Source organism: Panthera tigris, chromosome D3 (genome assembly GCF_018350195.1).
Source record: "Panthera tigris isolate Pti1 chromosome D3, P.tigris_Pti1_mat1.1, whole genome shotgun sequence".
Classification (NCBI taxonomy): Eukaryota; Metazoa; Chordata; class Mammalia; order Carnivora; family Felidae; genus Panthera; species Panthera tigris.
The window spans coordinates 62,944,083-62,950,082 of record NC_056671.1 but is presented as its reverse complement, the minus strand read 5'-3'; positions in this window follow the sequence as shown (position 1 = coordinate 62,950,082).

Genomic DNA, 6,000 nt, shown 5'->3' with positions numbered 1-6,000 from the left:
TTGTCTAAGTATTTCAAGGTTTTCCCCTCCACACTGTGTTTTAGTGGTACAAAGGGTGAAGGGATCTTCATTGAGGGGCTGTTGATCAATATTCTTCTTGATTGATCAAAAAGGAAATTACCCCCATTCTTCCACTTTTCTCCACTCTCCAGTCTATTTCAATGTCAATCTCACAGTGATCCACACTGAGAGGACACCTGCCTTCTTCAGGTCAGCCAATGACATTATTGGGTAAGTTCCTCCCTGGATGGTCTCTGGTTTCCTAGTTATGGTCTGGCCATTTAAGCAAAAAAGAGTGGATGGCTGGTGTTCCCAGAGTTTTGTCTATTTATTCTGGTTAAGATAAAACAAAATGTCCCCAAGTTTTCCAGCCTTCAGGAGATCACCCTCCCTTTAGCATCCAGTTAACTTATCGTTTGATCCCTGATACTGATTCACTGCAGGCAGTCCTATTTCCATGTTCTAAGAAGGAGGAGTCTAAGACTATTGTTAATGGTGGTTATCTCTCTCTGGTCTCTAATCTTCCTTCCTTGTCAGTCCACACTTGTACTCCTGCTCCACATTGCTTTGGCTCACCTTTTTCCACCTCACTCCAAGCATGGCCCCTTCCTTTATCCCACCCAGATACAGCAAACAACGGCCTAAAATTTAGCAAAATTTTCTAAAGATTTAAGGGTAGGATAAGGAAGAAGAAATAAACTCTGTGCCCAAGGATACTTTTCTTGGAGTCCACTGGGCATAGATATATCTGCCAAAGGCTTCCTCCTGCCTTTATTCTTCCTTAGCCCCTTGTCTGTCACCACACAGATATTTTATCCTGTGTAAAATTTGTGTAAAAACACAGATATGTGTTTTTAGTGGTGGGGGTGGGTTGGTAATCTTACCTTCAACAGATGGAAGTATGTTTAATCCTGCCCCCTACTTGGAAAATAGGCTTCCACCCTCTTTTGATCCCCACAAAGAGTAAAACCCTCCTTTCCCTACTGTACTTTCTTTAGTCTACTTCAAGTTCATCCTGTAGTCAATCCCACAGAGATGTCACTCTGCTCCAGTGATATCTGTTTTTATAATTATGAAGTGTGTATTTGTATCTCAGCTTCTACACTATCTCCATTTCAAGGAACATATAAAAAATCAAAAGAGGGGCGCCTGGGTGGCTCAGTCGGTTGGGCGACCGACTTCGGCTCAGGTCATGATCTCACGGTCCGTGGGTTCGAGCCCCGCATCGGGCTCTGTGCTGACATCTCGGATCCTGGAGCCTGCTTCTGATTATGTGTCTCCTTCTCTCTCTGCCCCTCCCCCACTCATGCTCTGTCTCTGTCTCAGAAATAAACATTAAAAAAATTAAAAAAAAAAAATCAAAAGACCTATCAGAATGAATATTTCCAAATAAATCCAAAGATGAATACAGAAACCTGAGGAAGCCCTTCAAAATCATCTTATTCCTGAGATATTACTTTGTTCACAAACTGTTTCCAGGAATACACTGTTCTATAATCATATCCTTTGGAGTTTTGCCACTTCAGCCTAATTCTTCCATTCATGCCTGGTGTAATGGGACAGATTACATCCAGTTGCCATTATTTTGTGGATAGTCTAGCTAAGAATATTCCAACAATTATAGTATATATATTTTCAGGATCTTGACACAAAGGACATACTTAATGATTTTAGTAGATTATCCCAAAAATCATCCAGAAAAAATGAAATAAGTATCATGACAAGCATAAGGACACTATTAACCACTGGCACTGTAACAAGTCAGTGCCACTACTTCCTTCACTAGTAAGGAAGGTGGACAATACGAACACAAATACCAATAAAGGTGAAAATGAAGCTCAGGGGAAACTCAGAGAATAAGAATGTACTTGAGGAGTGAATAAGGCTTAACAATGGAGATAATATTTTGACGGGGCATGAAAAACGAACAGGATTTGAACAGGTAGAGTTGAGGAACAAAGGCCAGCAGTGGAGGTAAATAGGGTTGAGGGAGCAAAATTTTACAGGGAAGAAGAACAAAGGAAGCAAGCATTTATTAATTTCTAAGGATCAGAATTTTGGTGGCAGGGTGATGATGGACATATCTCATTTTCTGGGGCTGCAAATTTGGGGAAGCATTTCCTGTCTCTTCCTCAGCAGATGCATACCAATTCTCAGGGGAGGCCCTTTCCAGAATAGGCAGAACCAATTGCTTTCATCTTAAAAAATGCAGTCTTTCAAGTAGCAATAGCCAGCAGTTGAGATTAACTGAGAAACAAATGCTGTGTTCAGTCCAAACAAAAGGGGTGTCCTGTGTCATAGTGCCTGGAATTGCCACTCTGAAAATAATGAGATAGTTTACAAAACATGTGCCTACAATGTAATAAAAAAAAAAATCAGACCAACAGCCATCCCAGTGTTCACTGTGCCTCTCCAGATCTGGGTAGAGTGCGTGTCTGACAACCTCATTAGTTTTCTCAGGGGTGGGAAGTAGCACAGACAGATGTCCTGGGCCATGTGACTGGGTGAAGACGAATAGCCAGGATGCAGCTGTGTAGACAGCTGTCTAAACCGATTAAAAAATAGATCTATCCATTCCCCTCGGTACTCTCAAAGACTCTGGGATTATCACAATTTATACACCAGTCCAAATATGTCTCCTGCATAATAATACAACTTAGCTCTTCCCTGGCACTACAGTTTTTCAAAGCTCACTGCACATACAGCTTCCATTTTAGAGTCTTTAAGAAAGGTATGTAGGAATATCGAGCTATGCAGATATACAAATGGATTGGAGCATTACCCCTCGTTAATTAATTACATCTCTGAACAACATTTTAGGATGTGTGATCCATGATCTTATGACTTCAGTCAAGGAGATGCAGCCACAGAGACCTAGAAGCAAATTGCTCATCCTATGCTATGATTCTGTATAACAGAAACCCACGAAGCAGGCTTCAAATTCTGGGTATGGTCATCCCACAGTCCCAATCCTAAATATTAACCCAGGAGACACAAAAGCAAAACAGCCCAGTTGTCATAAGTAGGAAAATGGAAAAACTGTTAGATGTCCATGCAATGGAATTCTAGTCAGTAATGAAAATGAACAATTTACTATTTCCATCAGGCTTCTGATGAGATCACTGAAGTTGAGGTATGAAAAGACATTTGTTGCATTACAGTTAGGGAGGTCTGTCACTTTATCTGTTTTTTTTTAATTTTTTTTAACATTTATTTATTTTTGAGTGACAGAAACAGAGCATGAGCAGGGGAGGGGCAGAGAGAGAGAGAGAGAAGGAGACACAGAATCCAAAGCAGGCTATAGGCTCTGAGCAAGCTGTCAGCACAGAGCCTGATGCAGGGTTTGAACCCACAAACTGTGAGATCATGACCTGAGCCAAAGTCGGATGCTTAACTGACTGAGCCACCCAGGTGCCCCTGTCACTTTATCTGTTTATCACACAGCCAGAGAAAAGGGGACTCAGACCTTTGCAACAACGGCCGTGAAAGAGTGCTCTGCTGGAATCCTTTGCAAAACTTTTTGTTGCTATTTTCACCTCCCTAAATATAATCTTTTTTCACATTTTTTTTGTTTTCTGACTTGTAGAAAGGCAGTTTAAAAAAAAAACATGTACCAAATAAAACCTATTTTATTAACTTGAATATTTGTAAATTATTTGGGGTCCTCTATGTATATGATCAATCACCTGAGAGCAATGATAATTTGGTTCATCTTTTCTAAATAAGAAAAACTAATGTACTCTGTATTTGGAAGATTTTCATCCAAAATTATTGAAATAAAGGAGAACAAAAAACTTGACCTTTCCAAAACAAAATAAAACATCTCCTCGTGAAGCTGATACTCTAAAAAATGGCAATTTACAAAGGTAAAACAACAAAGTAGCTTGGCCTTGAAAGTAAATTGCAAAACCCTAATAATATATTTAAGTACAACATAAAACAGAAAAAATATGTTTAATTAATGAGCTCAGAAAGCATAAAGCATTATTAATCTGACTTGAAAAATCAAGGATAAGGAATCTAGCCATACTTTTTATTATTTATGATATGTATTATGAAGTAGAAAAATACCAATGCTTTAAAAAAAAAACCTGGGCTCTCTTTCCAGCCTAGTCAATGACTTTATGGAAATTATTTCTCCAGGATACTGATGAGGTAACACCCATGATCCTTCTCTATTCGAAAATTTTACTTACTGATAAATACTCAGAAGTTATCTTATGGGGCGCCCGGGTGGGTCAGTCAGTTAAACATCTGACTTCAGCTCAGGTCATGATCTCAGGGTCTGTGAGTTTGAGTCCCACATCAATCTCTGTGCTGACAGCTCAGAGCCTGGAACCTGATTCAGATTCTGTTTCTCCCTCTCTCTCTCTGCCCCTCCCCTGCTCACACTCTGTCTCTCTCTCTCAAAAATAAACATTGAAAAAAATTTTTAAGAAAGTTATTTTAAAGTGTTTTCATATGATTGCTATAGCTAAATTGACTATAATTCCTGCAATTAAAAAAAAAACTCCCTATACTAATATTGTCTTTCAGCATACTTTTGCAACCATGACCTTTTTTTTTTTTTTTTTTTAACTCTGACCATAACCCTATATAGTAAGTATGCTAGGGAATTTGCAGACAGTATAAGTGAAACCCAAAGCTGAGAAATGATTCATCCTCTGCAATATATTAACAGAAGATAAATAGTACTTAAGTCCTATTAAGCAAAACATAAAGGTTTTAGTTCACATTTCTCCCACAATGGTGCTCATTTGAAGAGCAAGTAATGGTTGAGTGATATTCAGGTTGGTATCTTAATATGATGACAGTGGCTAAGAAGACATATAAATATGATGTAACAATGTTTGTATTTGAAGAGGCTATAATTTTTCAGAGTCCTGAAACTGGGAGAAAAGTGATCAGCATGAAATCACAGGGTTAGTATGTAGAAGTTTAGGTGTCCTCGGGTACTTTACCAGGTGTGAAGAAACAAGATAGACCACGAACTTTGAATGAGTAAAAATGCACATGGGTATACTATGTTTAAGAAATATTGAGGGCGTGTGGGTGGCTCAGTCAGTTAAGTGTCCACCTTTGGCCCAGGTCACGATCTCACAGTTCGTGAGTTTGAGCCCTCTGTCAGGCTCTGTGCTGACAGCTCAGAGCCTGGAGCCTGCTTCAGACTCTGTGTTTTCCTCTCTCTGCCCCTCCCCTGCTTGTTCTCATTCTCTCTCTGAAAAATAAACATTAAAAATTTTTTAAAAAAGAAAGAAATATCGAGGTATGCTGTGCTTCAAAGGTGAATTTGATTAGCAGCGTGACAAGAGAGTTGGCTGAAAAGTAACAACATCTACCTGTGTGGCCAGGAAGCAGAGTGAATGCCTGTTTAAATAGAAAACTCCTTGATGTTAAGATAAACCCAATTGCTGGAGGCACAGAAAAGGAAGGTGTTCTGCCAGACAAAGAACAAGATGCCAGGCACTCATGGTGACAGTGTGAAGTTGCTGGAGCCCTTCTTGACTTCACAGCGGGTGACTTGGGGTGTTTGAGCCAGGGTGGCTCAGTGGGTTAAATGTCTGACTCTTGATTTGGGCTTAGGTCATGATCTCATGGTTCATAGGATCAAGCCCCATATCAGGCTTGGAACTGACACCACATAGCCTTCTTGGGATTCTCTTTCCCCTCTCTCTCTCTGTACCTCCTCCTGCTCACACTATCTCAAAATAAATAAACATTAAAAAAAAAAAAAAGAAAAGGAGGCAGCTCTTGCTGACCTATCAGGGGCAAGGTGGGTGTTCTCTAATAAATCTGCTTTCAAGAGTCTGAGTCCATGCTTCAGAGTATCCCCACTGATACTCAAAAGTGGGACCTATGTAGAAGAATCTCAGAAGCAACAAATAGTGTCTATAAGATGAAAATGAGGCCAAACACATACTCAATAATCCATTTTGAATTATTCAATTTTCTGCTTCCAATTCTGGATATATTTTCCTCATTTTTGCCCATCTTTCTAAC